The following is an 18,950-nucleotide window of genomic DNA, read 5'->3' on the forward strand; positions in this document are numbered from 1 at the left end:
TGACGTGTAAACATGCGGAACCTTGCAATATGTAAAGAATGCTAGCTTCCTCTATAATATGAGGGAGTGTATCGACAGTGGTATAGAAATTGTCTTCCGTAGTGGGGGAGATAATAGGTGCTTGGTGTACTGAGTCAGATAAGAGCGATAGCAGATCTAGTTAGCTTTATGTAATCAATAACATGCATGGAAAGGCATTTGCGGGCGAGGAGATGGAGAAGAATGGAGGTTTATGGTGAGTTTAACGGGAGCGTAATCACTACCTAAGATATCGAGTACTGTAATGGTGCTATGAGTTAGGAGATTCCTAGATGTGATAACGATATCAGGTGCTGTGTTAGACCCACGACTACTAGGTTTAAGCAGCTGATAGATAGTGCCAGTGGTGTTTGTGGTGATAAATGCTTCAAAATTAGTACGATCGTGTTGGGAGTGAATGTGCATATTGAAATCAGCCATGATAATATAGTGGCGATAGATGTTGGAAAGGTGCTGTACAAATTGTAATGGGATGGGATGACCGGGCCGGATGTAGATTGTAGCTATGGTGATGATAAGAGATTTGAAACACACAGTTGTAACGATGTGTTCCGGTAAAGAAGTAATCGCACAATTGTGGCGGCGATAAGGCAAATGGAGGGAGAAACCAACCGCTACGCCTCCAATACCTTGCTGTGCTGACAGGGGATTGTCAGCGCGTAAAATGATATATCCTGGAATTGACTTTATTAAGAATATTTCATTGAGGAGAAAAAACTGTGATATGTTCCTTGAGTAACATGGCTTCAAACAAGAGTTTGTATTTCGAAAAGGATCGGATGTTTAAAAAGACACAATTAAGAGCCTCAATAAAGTAGAAATTGTCAGCTGAAAGCAGGAAACTGTGTTATTATTCAATCGTAACTCTTTCATCTTTGCGATTTCTCTAGAAGAATTTAATTCTCCTTACGTCACATATAAATACTTATTTTATACCTCTATGCTGCTCAGAAAATATTATTCTTATTTCTTTGGTTAAATTAACTGGATCAATTTCTGGACAGAAGCGAAACATAAAGTTATACGAAGAATGACTAAAATATTTTTGCCTGACAACTATAAACAAACCCTAAACCACGTCGACTAAGTAATTTAAAAAATGAATCACTGTGCAAGAACCAACAGAACGTCTACCAGAGTGATCTAAAATTTGCACCATCATGTAGAATCATTCTATAAAATTGTGATGCCAAAACAATCCATCATTACGCTGCAAACAAAAACGATAATTATCTCTCTCTCGTGCTATATGGTTGCCAAATATGGTCACTTACTTTGAGAGAAGAATCCAGAATGGAAGTATCTGAAAATAAAACCATGAGGCGAATATTCGAATCTAAGAGAGACGTGAATGGGAAATGGGGAACTTCATAACGAGAAACTTCATAGTTTATATCCTCACCTAACACCGTTAGAGCCATTAAGTCTATGAGGCTCACATTAACAGTTCATGCAGCCAGAATGGAAGAAAGTAGGAACGTTGTCAAAGTCCTAACTGGAAAATCTATCGGTAAAAGACCATTAGGAGATGGGATGGGTAGACAATAAGGTCTTGGATGGATCTGGGAGAAATTGTAGTACAAATTAGAAACTGGATAAAGTTGGCTACGACCAGAAGTCAATGGAGAACGTTTGTGAATACAGAGTTGAACCTTTGGCTTCCATTGGGTATAGGGCGTAGTAGTTACTTAGTACTTTTGAAGTGTATTTATTTTATTCTTTAACGATACGCAAAAAGCAGGTGTTCACATTTCAAATCCAGTAGCCCTCTTAACAAGGTTCAATTTTGTTTCATAAAATATGTGTAATTGTGCGCGCTTAATGCAAAGATAACATAGACTTTACAAGCAGTCTATATTTCCTTAAGCTTTACGTTATCTCTATATACATGTTCAAATTTTCCAGTGTATATATATTTTTGACACCAATGTTATTCGAACACAAGCTGTCATGGTTTGAAAAAAATTGCTTGTCTTGTGAATATATAAAGCGCCTTGCTGGCAGCGTGAAGAAAACGCAATTGTCACTTTTTTTTTACATCCTCGTCTCCTTGCCTCTTAAGCATCCTTGCGTGTATTTTTCCGAGTGCTTGTGTCCACACTAGATGTCTCACCACACGCTCTCCGGATGAAGAACACGAAGACTCGCTTTCCATCTTACCGTATACACCATAGCCGATGGATGTATCGCTTTCAGAAAAAAAAGATGAAGTATAAAGTAAAGAAAAACGACGCACAAAATGGAATCTCGAAAGAAGCGGGAAATTGCGTCATAGATCGTCCTTTCTTAAGACCTCAAGGCCTGGCTCTTTTGAGACCCTGTCTGGCGAGCACAGGTGGTTCACTCTGTAGAGAGAAGGGGGGAGGGAGAGAAGAAGAATATATATGATTTACACCCCACTATAGGTTTCTCACACAAAAATGGAGGAATTGAAGGTTTAGGGGGATGGTATAAGATCTTATGGAAAGAAACGTTTTCTATGTATGTGTGTGCCTGCGTTATGTAGTGTGAGTATTAAAAAACGTATATATATATATATATATATATATATATATATATATATATATATATATATATATATATATATATATATATATATATATATATATATATATATGCATAACACAGATGTGAGAACGCGAAACATATATTACTATATCTGTCAACTAGGACGTTTTTAAATCCACGCATTATTTCTTTTCCTTATGGTATTTCACAACTAAATTGGGACCATTATTAATAATAAATCGTCTTTACGACTAAGAATATATATTTTTTATCAACCAACAATTTACTACTTCATTTATTCTCATGTTTCTGGTAAAAATAATAAATAAGTGAAAAATCTCTGTTGCTTCAATGTGCAGGAGGACTCTGGCCGGCCAGATGACGCATTTTCTGCTGACTAGAGATGATTCCATAATGGGACCAAGTACCTGGATAAAATCTATATATCGTCTGAAAGCTCTTGCCATGAGAAGTACGAAACTGTTTTCAACTCACGGGCAAACCCACAACCTGACCCTATAAGGAGCCAGTTTGTTGGTGTTTGTGACCCTATTTATGACATATTCGACAGAATTAAAAATGAATGTTACGACGCATAACACGTAAGCATCTGAGTCCATTGTGGTTGCGAACGAATTGTAAATACAATGTGGCAAATGCACCACTGGACGTATATCCATGTAACGTGGCATAAACATCATTCGTCACTAGAGAAAATATACTATGGACGTATTCCTCTCTCAAGGACGCCAGTTTGTCAGTATTGCCAACCAATTGTAAAAATGAGAAAGTGTAAAAGAGGTTCGTACGATGAGAAGTTTATACACCAAGCTTGACAAAAACATCACACAACACTATAGTAACAAGACGTTGAGTGTGACCATTTCCCAACCATTCTAGGTTATCAATGTTGCCAACCAAATGTGAACATCACGATGTTGCAAGTGACGTGCTTGCAATTGAACCAATATATGTTGTAAGGCAATGTTAAATTGACTTTTGGCTGTTTCCAATGATTAAATATACTTTCTGTTGTCGCACATTCGCTAGTCGTGCCGCTATCGCATCAACAATTTTCAAGTGGTCAAAACTGACTCCAAAAGAAGCGTTCGCTGCGGTCATGGAATCATGGCGTCAACATTATGAAAAATACGTACAAAAGCAGGAAGATTACGTCGAGAAGTAACATAAGTTTAATTAGCGAAAAAATAGTTGAAGTTATAACTTGAGTACACCTCGTATTTAACAGGCTGAAGCTGAGGCTGTATTTTTCAGGAAGTCCCATTTTCTCCTTTATTGTCTTCTTGAAAAAAAGGTTTTTCAAAACGTGTTACAATGTGATAAGTTTTAATGCCTAATCGGACACCTTAGATCTTTTACAAATCTCTTTTTCAGGAATATACTATTAGACGAGTAAATTTAGGCCAAAAAAGGGGATAACCTAGAAATAATTGTAATAAAAGGTATTTTTATTGTTTCTGGTCCTATTGAGTGTCTTAGATTATCTTGGAAAAGTCTACCAAAATCTGACTACGGGAAAGCCGCCATTTTGGGCCGCCATCTTGGATATTTTCATAAACCATTTTGATAAACGTTTCTTGTAATATCTTCGCAATGAATCAAGCTAGAGACTTGGTTCTTGTCCCAAATCTTAGCTGATAATAAACAATACAATCACCTGACTGTACAATTGGTATAATTTTATGAAGAATTATTTAAATATGGTTACTGTTAGGCTGAAAACGTTGTTGAGCTAGTCTTATTTTGTAACTTTCATGGCTAATAACTATGAAATGCTCAGAGGTACTGGAAAACACCCCGAAATAAAATTAATAGATCTCAGTTTTATCTTTCCATCGACAACAAAACTGTTTACCTATGTCTGAAAGTGAGGGAGCTACGTGGTTTTATATGATGCAGGGTGTGGTATTTTGAGTCAGTCACATACACAATTCAGGTACTGTGGTTAGACATCGAAACAAGAAGGAAGTTCGCAGAAACAACAAATCACATTTTGGATCTCAGGGTTTAAAAAATTTAACTGTAACTCCGCTTCCATAAGGCCGATTTTCATCCAGTTGGTGCCAAAGTAAAGGTGTATAAGCCATAGATGAAAGAGATAAACATGGATTTTCAATAAATTATATGTGTTATTGAATATGTTTCATTTACATTATATAGTACGAAACATCATGAGAAAACTTACATACTGTAATAATAACAGTTAATTTGTACATCTCTTTTTGCATTTTGTGTAACTCTTATATAGCGCTACGAAGCCGACTAGTCCAATGATAATGTACGTTTATCGAGGTCACCAACATTATCACTACTAATGAATAATTTATATACAGAATATTTTTATTAACATACGCAATTGTTATAACAAATATAGATGAACAAGAGTGCTTTCTTCTTTAACTTTAAAATTTGTTCAAATGAACAATCCAGTTTTTGTGGTGCCTTTGAAATGATCCAAAATTACAAAAGTAACTTAGTGAACACCAGGAAGAAGAATATAGACTATTTGCATAATTTATTATGATCGAAAAGGAAAAACACAATCAAACGTAAGCATACTTCTTCAATCACAATTGCAGGAAGCAGTAGGTGGAGCACTGACACCAGAATTAGTGATCATTGGTTTCCAGTTCCACTTCTGGCGCATCTGTTTCGTTATAGCATGTGATTCCATGGCATTCAGAGCAGACACTTGATCAGTCAAGGCCATCACTCAGTGTTTGTTTCGTTGCCCTAATGTCGTAGACCATCACACTTTTGGAACTTTTCTTTGGTTCAGGATACAGAAAGACACCATTGAGTTTCTTGTCGAAATAGTGATTAACAGAACTAGAAGGTCGATTAAGCTGTCACCGATAACTACTGTCGGACAACTTGCGATCTTTTAATAGCTTGTTTTACAATCAACACATCTGCTTCATCAGGAGCATGTTTGATACCATATCCAGCTTCCGTAAACTTCTCAGCCAACAGTGTTACAATTATCTGCTTCTTGTCTTAGTGGCTCAAGAACATGTCTTTGGTGATGGCGGGAACCGTCGACTGAGTTACATGCACTTTTGGTCTCTCCAGACCTCTGTTGCGTTTGTAGTGAGCCTCAGACTTTGTTGATAAGTGTTCTCCCTGATAAACATCAAATATAGTAGTTGTTTAGCCGAACTTTGACTTAACATACTGTGCATACGAAAGGAATAGTGCTTCAAATGTTTGTTGCTTACTCCAAGGCGAACGGTGATGCAACCACCCACAGTCAATGATATGGTACAGATTTCCTAGTATTGTACGGGTTGCTTGGCATTGGTTGCGCAAGTATGTTGTAAGCTGGGCCTTTCCAGAATCCATATATGTCAAATATCAAAGCTGGGTATGTAGCTAGGTACATAGCTCGTAATGGAAAACATGTTTCAAAATCGAATTCACTGTTTTCTGTGCAAATGAGAAGACGTTGGAAAAGCAGTTGAGGGTCTGTGTAAAACGTCTTGTCCTTTGCCTTAACTACCTCTACTGATCTCATTGGTTTTACCAATTTTTTTTCTTGAACGAAAATTGTATAACCAATTTATCGTTTATATCAACAAGAATTCTGCTCCCTCCTTCATCAGCCATTTCAGGATTTGTTTCTGAAAAATATGTGATGCCTGTAATTACGTTTCTTAGATTTTGGTCAGGATGGAAAACGCTGAGTTGTTCCATAAATTCCACATCTTTTTGTGCGTCGGCCTTGTCCTTCTTCACGTGAGATTTGGTCAGAGTTATTCTTGCATCCCCTGGTAAAGGAGTGCAGAAATAGGTCGTGATATTACCCATACAAGCTGCTGCTCTTGTGACATCCTTTTACAATGTGTTAAGCCACTGATCACGCCTTTTATATTTTTCATTAGTACCTGCTTAATTATCAAATCCCTCGAGAGTCCGGCCAAAAACCTATTACTCCGCCTTACAACATGTAATCCACTCATGAAAGCTGCTTGTACGTTTGGAGCCACATCTTCAAGTTCTAACACGCTTTGTAAGTATATTTGTGCTGAACTTCCCAATTGCCTGTTCTTTCAGCTTTAATAAATGAATTTAGGATATCCACCATTTCAATGTACACCATCCACAGTGCAGCTGTTCTGCTGGCTTTCAGTACCATTTTTAATCTTGTACTTTTTTGTAAAGACTGCTGATTACATCATTAGGAATTTCGGAAGTCAACATTTCTTCTTTCTGCTTAAATGTTAATTGTCCTAAGGATATATCAGTGCTTTCAGGTTCTGTACTTACTGATTAATTAGTTAGAATAGTGTTAAGGACTGACGACACCAGTATGTGGCCACTAATAGCTTGGCAATTGCTTTGCCCGACAGCATACACTTCACTGTGTTTACTGCATACACCACCACCAAAATTTCAGCCAAACCGGATCCTGTCATGATAAAACCAATGTGCACAAGGAAACTCATAATCGTGTGTAGACCACCTAGTCTGAGGATACATTTCTTTAATGGACTACCTTGTGATTTCAACCGCTTACAATTACAAATGTACAACGGCTGATCAAAGGTTACTATAGGAACTTGGTTGTAACGTGATGCATACTTTGCTATAAATAACAGCGTTGACAGAATGGATCCAGGTTGATGATAGGGAGGAAAACCACAGATGATAGAGTATGATATTCAGTCTTGTGAACCAATTGACACACGCCCTGCCAATCAGTATGTCGGCTTTTTTTTTTACCCAGCGATCCAAAATGTGATTTGTTGTTTCCGCAAACTTCCTTCTTGTTTCGATGCCTAACCACAGTACCTGAATTGTGTATGTGACTGACTCAAAATACCACACCCTGCATCATATAAAACCACGTAGCTCCCTTACTTTCAGACATAGGTAAACAGTTTTGTTGTCGATGGAAAGGTAAAACTGGGATCTATTAATTTTATTTCAGGGTGTTTTCCAGTACCTCTGAGCATCTCATAGTTATTAGCCATGAAAGTGACAAAATAAGACAAATTCTACAACGTTTTCAGCCTAACAGTAACCATATTTAAATAATTCTTCATAAAATTATACCAATTGTACATTTAGGTGATTGTATTGTTTATTAGCTTTGATTTAGGACAAGAACCAAATCTCTAGCTTGATTCATTGCGAAGATATTACAAGAAACGTTTATCAAAATGGTTTATGAAAATATCCAAGATGGCGGCCAAAATGACAGCTTTCCCATAGTCAGATTTTGGTAGACTTTTCCAAGTTAATCCAAGACACTCAATAGGACCAGAAACAATAAAAATACCTTTTATTACAATTACTTCTAGGTTCAACCTTAATTTTACTCGTCTGTATTTGAATAGTAAAATGTGTTGAGCAGGAAGTGATGTATTGTTTTGAATGTCATTTCATTCTTTTTAAAATTAGAATAGAAAAGAAAAATACTTATTGCTTTTCTTTAGAAAAAAGGAAAGAAAAATGAGACTATGAACCATAGAAATCATTGAATTTAAAAAATTGTGTGAATTAATGAGCGCTATCTAATTTCACTATTAATGTTAATGTAATACTCATTGACTAAAATCTTCAGGCTTCATTTATTTAATCTCATTTACCAAACACTAAGAGTTACTACTTAGAATTTGGAAGAAAAGTCATAATTTGCCAGGGCAGCATTAGAAATGAATGATAATGATAAAATAAATGGGGAATGACTAAAACATACCACCAGTACTGTTGACAGACACAATTCGAACAGAGAAAGACAGATCTTACGACCGCCAGCGTAATACATAACTGTTCAGGAAATGAGTAGTATGTTGTGAGCGAGAACCTTTTTGAGAAGGCAGAACATGTTATCATTTGAAAGGGTTGATATATGAAGAATCTGTGAGCTGTTTACTCGTGTATCCATGTAATGGGTTTCTATACGCAGAGTCATATAAGCAGTACAAGTCAGCGAGACGCTCGGAAGAAAGGGACCTCCCCCGTTATTCTATGCTCATATTACTTAATACTTAATACCCTGTTATTCATTTTGTTTATGTGAGCTTTGTAAAATTTCAGATTAATGAGTTGATTTTGAGTTCAACGTCCCTTTCTGCAGCGAGGCTATATGAGATGGGACCTACTGATTAACGTGGAATCCGAACTATATGAGCCCCCTCCGGACCGACACAATGGGGTTATAGCAGTTAGGGACGGATATTTTGTTGTTAACTATACATTGGAGCACTTGATCATTGTGCGTTTCTATAGAAGGATTTCGAGCATGTTTAGCTAGTATAGACCATACGGAGTTTGACCATTCCACGTCTCGATGAGATTTGGTATAGAAGAAACGTTTATGCTAGTTCCTTGTACTATATAGTGAATTAGAGCAAAATTATAATATATACATGAAGATGATAGCCTCGTGAAAATTTATACTATACTTTCTATAGATTTTGTTGATTTCATTCGATCTTAGTATGTTTTTTTCAAGCAGTACGTACAAATGTCTAGCAGAGTGGTGGGCAAACTACTGTCCGCGGGCCAGATATGGCTCCATAAAAGGTTCTGTCCAGCATGCGACATGATTCCTAATCTGACGAATTAAGAGCTTAGTTTGAAAATTTGCTTGAGAAACAACCTTACAGATGAACATTTAACTTCAGTTCTGAGATTCGGTACATCCCAATTTGAACCAGATTATGAGAAACTTTTATAAATGCAACCGCAGTTTTGTTCATCACATTCCCCTTCATAATCTGTGAATCACTAATAGGGCCTAGCATTAGAATAATTTTGTACTTCTTTTCTTCCCAATATATTTATTGACCCGCGTTAAAATTTTTATTCTTTGGCCCTCTCCAAGTAAAGTTTACTGGTCACTGTCCAGCAAATCATGACCAGAATGCTGATATAGTAAAGAAAAATAATTTGAAAGAGTTTAATGCAAAATTACACTCTGTATCTTTGTTACTTTCACGATATTATCACGTAATCTATAGTTACGTGGATTGTAATTTGATTACCTTAAACCTATGCATGTAATAAATATCAACTTATATCTAACATGCAAATTACCTTATCACGTGTGTAAAAGAGATCGGGGATTTTGATAGTACTTAAGTAGTTCAATAATCACAAACATTCCTAGTCTATCAGTTTATTTGAACATCTGGACTAATGAGACAGAGTAAGCTGGATTGGTTCTCACAACAAAATTAGAATATATAAAATAATGCGAGACATGAGAGTCTGCATGAGAACTGAACCAATCAGCTCACGTGATTATATGAACATCTACAATGTTACAAAAATCTTGTTAGAAATGTAGAAATCAAAGTAACTGCTTAACTTCTGTCATTCTCAATGAAATTTATCTTGATTTATATGATTAATGACAAACCATAGTTAAACAATGAGTTAACTTGTTACAAATAAGCATGAGTCCTGGCACAAAGGCCTAAGGTACGTGAGGAATATTAAATCGGACCAATGCTACTACTGGTAATCATTTTATGATAAGTAGGAACAGTAAAGAAATGATCCAACTTAAGTGATTGCGTCCATACAGAAATCCAACAGTACTACAACAAGACAAATTATTGACTCGCGACTTAACGGACGGTAAACGCGACTACCAAAGTCTCGTCGACTAAAGACAACTCATCCTCTGGTAGCATTTACCAGAGACAGTGGCGTATTTACGATTTTGTTTCCGGGGGGCTTTGCCAACTTTCGGGGGGAAGGGCTTTGCCTGAAAATGGGAAAATTCTGTAAGATATTTCATATATTTTAATATAGTAAGATTTCGGGGGGGATTAAGCCCGGAAGCCTTCCCCTAAATACGCCACTGACCTGAGATTATATACACCATTTGTTTTTCACTTTACATCTTTCTGTTCTCTGTTTCTATACTATCCTGACCACTAAAGTTGTTTTCTGTGACGTCGATACGGAAGTCCTTGTTATTATCGTCACAAATATTTTGATAAAGGTATACACTTATGTTAAACAAATACTTTCTGTTTTACCTTCCACTCCAGATGTTTCGTTTCTAAAAGTGGTTTGTATCCTTGTTGTATCCGTGAATACCCTTTCAAAAGCCTGTTTAAAAGATATCGTTTAGTTGAAAACACTAGAAAATTTTGGTGTAGTCTATGGTATATTCACGCAACAATATATTAGTCAATCAGTTAAAACACTGATACTCAGTGTTGCATACAAATATATTTAGCTATATTCTTCATTTAAGTATTTAACGAGTAACGTAGTGTTATCTGTAAAATATCGAAGACATTACACTTGTTTCTATTACGATTTTCATATGTATGAAAAAATGAAAGAAATACTTCTCTCATAATTAATTTAGTGTTAAGGAGATAATTCAACTGGAAACCCATTAAAGCGTATAATTGTCCTTTTGCACTACCATCTAACCTTCTTTTTTTTTTTTTAAACTTTGGTGTTTTTCCAAATGGCTTGACTTTAGTCCCAGTCAAGGAAATAAGAAGAAAAAAAGAGGCAAACTTTACCCAGAAAAGTCACAGGTGTTGTTCACTTCTAGCCAATCTAAGCATTCAACTAACTGTGAACCCACGTTACGAAGAAGAAAAAGAATAAATGTTATTTTTCCCTCTCTTGTTCTAAATTTTCGGCAAACGACGGGAAATGTGGAAGATCAGGGAGAGAGAGAGAGAGCAGAACGCAAAGGGGGAAGGAGATTCGATGGAGAGAACTTTTAGCCTTAAAAAAAGGTAGTCCCAATGCATTTTGCTGGTTGAGTGAGTAGAAATTTTCTTTTCCTAGCATTTCGCTTTCTCTGCATGGACCTTCCGTGCCCTCCTCAAAAAACCTTTGTGCATTTTCTCTCCCAAACACATATACGTACACGCTTTATAGCTTCTCGCTTTGTGTGACACATACACAGTCTAACACCCCATCTGGGAGGCTAGTTACTCGGTTGAACGAGTTTTGAGCTCATGGGAGTTTCTGTAGGATGACCCACTCTATTGGCGACAATTTATAACGCTGGCGCTTAAGCTCGGCGTTCTAATTTACACCAAAACCAGGACCTTCTTTCCAGCTTAAACTCAAATCTCTTTTTTTCAACCGTAAATGCTACGTATGAAACATCTTTATCATTACCGGTACATACAGTAACACACTGTCACACATCAAAATAACAGAACTGTATAAGTGATTTTTCCGGTCTCTTCATTTGTTATATAAATATATCTTGGTATATTAATGTCCATTGTAAAGGATGTTTCATTTCCTAACATTACTTGCGGGCAGTGGTGTATTTACGTTTTTGTTTCGGGGGCTTTGTTAACTTTATTCCTAGAAATGTGAAAATTCTGGAAAAATAGTAAATAGTAAGTAAAAAATGGAAATTTATGTCAATTTACTATTTACTTTAAACTAGTAAATACAATTTCGGGGGGCTTAAGCCTGGAAGCCCACCTAAATACGCCACTGCTTGCGGGATACGATTATCACGCTCACAAGCAAAAAATAAGCAAGTGGTAGGGTCCCACCCACGAAGGTGGTCCATCGAGTTCGGACACCGCCCTCAAAACTTCCTAATTCAACATACATTAGCACACTTTCTTAATGGAACTATGATTGTTTAACAAAGAAATGATTGATGTAGCATAAAAATTTGATCTTACACTTCATCTGTACTATTTCTCTTATTACAAAAATATTCTAGTTTTATTATTTTCTTTCTGAAAATATAGGTGAAAGTATTTTACAATTACTTATCGTCTTTTCGGGTGCAGAATAATACCCGTTCAGTACTATATAGACGTATTGGCTTGTATTGGTGCTCCCAAAGCTTTGATTCTCCCCAACAAAAAATTCTGAGTGCGCGCCTGGTAAGTGGCATGAGACCTCTTTGCCATCCCGGTTGGCGTAGTCAAGTGGTCTAAGTGTTGAGTTATATATCCACCAAGATAGTATATAGTAAAATTTCTCATATAAAATATATATGAAGGGGTACGTTGGTTCAGGCAGTTTTAGAACACTCACCGCTGGTGCGAAGCAAAGCAAATGGAAAACAAACAATGAACGACAATTCATTCTCCGATCGAGAATGCAACAGCCAATGAAGAACGCTGAAACAGACGATGAGCCAATCAAGTTGTCCGAGACGATTCCCACATAACCCCAAAGTGGCTATGTCATGTCATTACCGTACTCGTAAATTGTCGTTTATTTAAAGCGAGAGGTCTCTGGTTCGATCACCTGCTACGCTAATTTATGATGGACAACATTCATGTCTGTAGGTTTTCTCGAGGTTCTCCCTTTTCCTCTCAAATTTTCATTCCACAAATTATTTCATAATCATTCATTTTAATAATTGTTCTTATTTAGCCTAAAGGAATTAACCGTCGAATGTAAAACTAGAAATGTCCTTTCATTTCAATATAATCTGAAAGTGAATTATTTTTACAGATTATTGTTGTCCTATTATCAGATTGACTCCGCAGATGATTATCCCACTAAGGATTAGCTAACATTTATATCGATTAAGATGTACAAATCATAAGTCATAAAACTCGTGCATAACTAAATTATGAGCAAAGAACTTTAAGAACCATTCTGCTATTTAATTCCATACAATCTACACGTACATATGGAATACACACTAGAGTCTATCATTTTCTAGAATCTCCTTACAACTTTACAATTTTACAACTTCTGAATACTGTATATAGTAAGACATTTGAATACACCTAATGTCTCATAAATTCAGATAAACCATTTCGTATAGATTTAGTGTATGTATAGACAATCGTAACAAATCTCTTTGGGATCCCCGTGCAAGAGGGTATCTATGAGTTGGCAAGTTGGCTCTGAAGCAGAACAGTATTGTGAGTTCCTAGTCAGTTAGTTACTTTGAAACTTTTTCCACTGCCAGAAGTCGTCATAACAATGGGAAACCATTGAATTGATTTGTATCGTACTGTATGTAACGTTTGGTTCCCAAGTTGATTTAGCAGAGCCTTCTTACTTTGACCCATTGCTTCAGCAATGGTTGATCCTCCCCATCATCCGAGGGCCTCGGTGGTTTGTACTGCTTGGTTTGTAATGGCTGTCCGTATAGACAACCATTACATGGATATACCAGTAAACAACTAACAGATTCTTCACATAGTTCCCGTGGACTCCTAGAGATAAATCCTATGCAATGTCAACACTATAATTGGACTATCCCAATTGTTCTTTGAAAAAGAAGAAGAAGAAGAATGAAGCAATTGTAACGGCTCGATTGTTAGCCACATGCCTTGGAATAAGCAACCCAAAGGAACTGTTACCCTCGTGTCTATATATAAAGATGAAAGGATTTATTGTTTAAGATATTAAATAGCTGCGCCACGATTGCTTCTCAAAGTTTTGATTTAAATGAGTAATTTATTGTTTTCATTGAAATTAACTGGAATTTGAATGGTTTGATTCTACTGTTTTCTTCCTCAAAGGTTCTTAAGTAGTGTCCCTTACTTACGAAAATTAAATTTTATCTATAATTTTAATACGAGGCTAATCCCAAAAGTAAAAGCTTCAAAGCGCTGGAGACAGAGCAAAACTGCTCGTGCGGCTATTGTCAACACTGCTGTGTTTGTTTTACCAACTCCCAAACAAGGCTCTGCGAGCATCTCGCTGAGATATTCAGTCTTGGTTTGGCTGGCGTTTGTAATGGAGCGCTCTGGTGCAACGTTCGCGTAGTTATTCGGCTTCTGAACGAAAAAAGGGCGTTAAACTGATCGCCATTCATCGCCAATTGACGAAAGTGTATAACGAGTCCTACATGGACGTCAAAAACATGCGCAAGTGGTATAAGGAATTTGCAGCAAGTCGTACTGAAATTCACTGCAAATAAATGGAGCGGGATACCGTCAATTGCCAACGAGATAGTTGTCAAGGTTATGAAAACTAGTGACTAGTACCTGTTTCCTAAGTTAAAAGAATAATTGGACCGAAACGGGCTTCAGCAACGATGATTAAGTGAACTATGAGGCTCAACACTTCGTGAAACACACAGCGGCGAGAGTTCGTGTAACGGACATACAACACCGACCGAAATGGTGATTATGATTATATAGATAAATGCACATGCTTTAAAATAATGTAAGCATGATTGAAAATAAACATTTTTTTGGAGATGTTACTTTTGGGATTACCCTCGTGTTTAATGATCAAATTTAATTTAAATATTAGATTTATATTATTATTATTATGAAGAATATGGAATGAAAATAAATGTACGAATGATAAACTTAATGGTCATTGGAGCGAAGTAGTCGGTGTCAAATAAAGAAGTAGAAGGGGCGAAGATAAAACAGGTGTCTAGTTTTCGATATCTGGGTAGTATCATTAGTCATTATATGAAGTATGAAGGTGGAATAAAGGCAAGGATAGGAATGGCGAAAGAAGCCTTTAGGAGAAAGAAAATGCTATTTTGTGAGACCTTGAATAAAGAGTTGAGAAAAAGACTCATAAAATGCTCCTTGTAGAATACTGTATTGTATGGGCCGGAAACATGGACATTACGCAAAAATGATGAAAAACGACTGGAAACTTTCGAAATATGGGTGTGGAAAAGAATGGAGAAAATTAGCTGGGTCGAGCAGAAAACGAATGAGAGGGTGTTAGAAATGATGGGGTAAGAAAAGAACAAATTTAGATTTTATTAAGAAGAGGAAGAGAAACTGGTTCAGACATTGGCTAAGAAGGGACTGTATTATGAGGGCCGTACTAGATGGTATGGTGGCAGGAAAGAGAGGGAGCTGGTTAAGAAGACTACAATTAATGGATGATATCAAAACAGGAAATTTAGAACGAAGAAGTTAACGGAAAACCGAGAAGCATGGAAACTTCTCAGCTGTAGTGTGACCTGCCAACATTGGCAGAATACCTATAGTAATCATTATGATTGAATTCATACTGTATTATAAAACGCAAATTCATTTTGAAAATAGCAAGGGGTATTTAACTTGATTTGGAGAAAGGAATACAGCAAAGAAAATAGAAAAATAGTACTTCATACAGATCAATTAGCTGTCTTACAGTGAGAATTACAATGGAATAAGTCGAAAGACAGACAGAAACAGATCTGGAAAAGTTAATCTGTTAATAGAAAATGTAAGTCAGAGCTTGATTCAACTGCCAACAGATGGCAGTGGAAGTTCTAGTGATACAGGAAACCTGCTTTGTTTCCGAATTTATCTCAGTATCTTTTGCGTTAATTTCTGCAAAGTCACCAAAATTTGACTTACAAGATACATTCGCGAAGTGTCCCCTCGGGATTCATGTAAAACTGATTTAAATGCAAAGTTCTCCATAGCTCAATGTGTATTGTACTAATTTTAGCAACCCATATGGGTAATTTGCATATTTATGAGCCTTGATATACCCGGAATTCAATCATACACTACTATAAGGCTGGGTCACAAAATTGCTTTTAGTTTTTTTTAGATGTAGCTGAACATAAATGTGGGCACATGCAAAACAAATTGGATCAAGTACTGCTTCTCTGACATGTGTTATTTACACCGGCTGCCATCTTGGATTCAACTTTCGTTTTCTCAAATGAGAATAGGTGCCATTTGCGAGATATTATATGTTAAATCCCTCTAGGCACTTCGTGAATAGACATTGAAGAATAGACAGTTACGCTTACGTTTTTGATGTTGACAAATCAAACAATTTCTAACTGGAAAAGTACTGTAGGTATAAACAAACTCTCTACAACATTGGTGTCATAATCCTACAACATTTCCGTGAGTGATTGTTATTACTTCCATGTTATACTACGTATAAGAAGGAAGTATTGTATTATGAACAAAATGCCTAATATAAATCTAGATACGACCAGATTTTGGTGAAGATCTACCATATCCTATTTACGTCTGTGTCTGTATGTATGTACGTTTAGAAAACATTTTGTCAACAATAAATCACGTAAAAGATCACATATACAAACGGGGCCCTGCACAACTTTTTAATGGATAAATTTGTGAAGTGCCTCACATTTACATGCAATACCTTGCAAATGGTGCAAGCTACCGTAAAACTCACTACGCCAATGAATTTCCGAGAAAATTTTGTATGAATTTGATGTATCACATGCACCTATTCCCATTTGAGAAACCGAAAGTTGAATCCAATATGGCGGATCCAAGATGGCGGCTGGTGTGGATAACACGTGTCAGAGAAGCAATACTTCATTCAATTTGTTTTGCATATGCCCACATTCATGTTGAGTTACATCTAAAGAAACTAAAAGCAATTTTGTGACCAAGCGTTATAGTAGGGTATGAATTCCGGATATATGAAGGCCCATAAATATGCAAATTACCCATATGGGCCGCTAAACTTAGTACAATACACTTTGGACCGCGGAGAACTTTGCATTTAAATCAATTTTAGACGAATCCCGAGGACACACTTCGCGAATGTACCTTGTTAGACCATTCTAACTTTAGCACGTCCATATCCTAAACTTGTGTTTCTCTATTGTCAGATTTCACAATAGTTCATTGTCCCCGTTGCTCCAACACATTAGGAGAACTCAAGGTAAGAGAATATTATCTTGATTTTTCCTAATGTGTTTGGACAACTCTGCGGAAAAGCCATGTTTAACATAAGAAATATACGTTTCTAAATGCCGAAATTAGCATCATGATTAGTCAAACTCTTACTATGACGGTAATCACACGTGAAAACGTTTCTGAATAAGACTGTAGGAGCAATTGTAGTCAGTGTGAAACGAAACTCACTCGTTTGTCTTCTAAATTTTAAGTGGTTCAGTTTACAGAAACTACTTTATGTCTGTTTGCATGTCCGTCTAGAGACAAAGTGTCTCAATAACTGCATATGATGGATCCATATCAATTTTGGCCATGACGTAGAGAATCAAAAGTTAGAAATCGAATTCTTCGGTGGATATTACATTCAAACCAGAAGTGGCTGAAATGAACCACAACATTCATCGCTACAAATTAAGAAAAGGTTCCGCGTTAAGCGTTCCAAAAATATTGCAAGGTTCTACACGTGCTCACAGCACCACGTGCTGGTTGTAAATAAACATCAAAAGACAACTGTGAAGAAGACATCGTTAATCATCGTCAACGATCGTGAAGTGACGAAGATAAGTCAGCAACATTTCTGGTTAAAAGGAGCCAGAACACAGCAGAAGGTATCAATCTCCACCGAATGATCATCATCTCCACTTTCTAGGATGCCTGGTCTCTAGAGGTCCTTTATCCTTACCACTCTCTAGGATGCCTGGTCTCTAGAGCTCCTTTATCCTTACAACTCTCTAGGATAACTGGTCTCTAGAGCTCCTTTATCATTACCACTCTCTAGGATGCCTGGTCTCTAGAGCTTCTTTATCCTTACCACTCTGTAGGACGTCTGATTTCTGAGAGATACCTATCTACCGCAAGAGCTTTGGTTTTTGTCGTCCTAAGACGCTTGATCATTAGGCTTCTACAAATTCATCAGCAAACTACCAAGATCTCTAAGAGAACTTAAATTTAATTTGTAATATTTATTACTCCTGTATAAGAAATTTTTTTTTTATAATAAAACGTGATTAGGGAAAAGCACACATTTCCGTGTAACCATCTTGTAGCTCTACTCTAAAAGGCAGAATTTTACAATATATTCCATCTCCACTCTAATTGCTCTACTAAAACCGGAAGTGGTAGAAATTTACTAATACTTCCGGTTCCAATATTAATTAAGAAACTATCACAGCACCAGTAAAACTTAAATATAATAAAAACCGATTGTCATGGAAACATTAAAGTTTTTGAGTGGGAAATGGAGGGTATGCGAATTTCCATTATTGAGACTTTCAAAAATTCAAACAATTTCAATTTTCACGTTTTGCACACTGTAATTAACCAAACTTCTTCACTGTGACATTTTCAGATTAAAATAGTGGCGTCATTTCAAATTGTGTCGGGGGACTGCATTGACTTGAATTTTTTTCTTTTTTATGACCACTCGTCCGACAAGGATTATTATGTCGCCTCACATATTCAACATTTACAGTAAATGGTTAATGAAGGAAGCATTAATGAAAATTTGAGATTTCAAGATTGGAGCGCAGATCATTAATAAAATTAGTTATACAGATGATACAGTTATTATAACTAAAACCGTAAAAGAGCTACAGGACAAAATAGTTGACACAGGAAAATTATATGGAATGGAACTTAACATTGAAGGATCGAAAGTTATGAGAATATCCCCTGGAAACGCGTGCTTATGGGTCAAAGTAGAACTAAACGAACTTGAAGAGGTCGATAATTTCAAGTATCTTGAAAGTATTTTGACGAAGAATGTTTACTACACCAAATAGATCAGGTCAAGAATTGCTCCAGCCAAAGGAGCATTCAACA

General features: G+C 36.5%; 1 protein-coding gene across 1 annotated transcript in view; it reads right to left on the reverse strand.

Moving 5' to 3' along the window:
* LOC145667656 (uncharacterized) overlaps positions 1 to 18,950 on the reverse strand; it is a 459,855-nt gene that overhangs the window by 288,321 nt on the left and 152,584 nt on the right. The window lies entirely within an intron of this gene.

Source organism: Thermobia domestica, chromosome 13 (genome assembly GCF_964235325.1).
Source record: "Thermobia domestica chromosome 13, izTheDome1.hap1.1, whole genome shotgun sequence".
NCBI lineage: Eukaryota > Metazoa > Arthropoda > Insecta > Zygentoma > Lepismatidae > Thermobia > Thermobia domestica.